The following is an 844-nucleotide window of genomic DNA, read 5'->3' as shown; positions in this document are numbered from 1 at the left end:
GTTTAAAACGATATATATATATTAATCTTAATAATTAATTAAATTATACTTTTTACTTATATAATTTTGTAATCATTTGAATGTGAGACTTTTAACAGTTTTAGTAATTTATAGTCGTTTTTAAAAATTCAAAATATAACATATACAGAAAAATCTAATTTTTTTATTATATGGCTGTTGTGGTTGTTTAATTTATTTAATAGTTTAATATTAAACAAATATGATAGAAGATACACTATTTTTTTATCTAATCTTTATTATTCAAAATCATTAATTGACATATATACTTTAGCCACATTAGGCAATTCCGTAAATTTTATTTAAGGAAATAATAAAGTACATTAATGATGAATTTATTGTTAGTTTAATAAAAAGCTTATTATATAATTAGATGGACCAACATATTTCTCTAATGATTATAAAAATCATCTTATTGATGACACGTGGTTACAAAAAGAAGTTGTAATGTTTCTTAAATAATATATAGGGGATAATGTGACTAATTAACCATGCACATAACCCTTCTATAAGGCCTCAACCGTCTGGACGAGATCAATATACTTTTATACTAACCAAAATCAGACTAATACAAATTTATGTTAAAAACAGTTATATTGGGATCAGACATATTGTCTTGTAACATGTACTATTTGCTTAATTATAACTCATGTGAAGTTATGATGTCCAAGTGCCCACCTTTTATAGGGAAATTTTAATTCATATTTTTTCCAATTTCGGATGTGGGATATTTTTTATTTGCATGAAAACGCGTGTCTATTTTTGGTTTATTATTTTTTCACAAATTGAGTTTATTTATAAAATTTATACAAGTATTGACTTTTTA

Source organism: Brassica oleracea, chromosome C9, assembly GCF_000695525.1.
Source record: "Brassica oleracea var. oleracea cultivar TO1000 chromosome C9, BOL, whole genome shotgun sequence".
Taxonomy (NCBI): Eukaryota; Viridiplantae; Streptophyta; class Magnoliopsida; order Brassicales; family Brassicaceae; genus Brassica; species Brassica oleracea.
The sequence above is the reverse complement of the archived record's forward strand: the minus strand, read 5'-3'. Positions refer to the sequence as shown.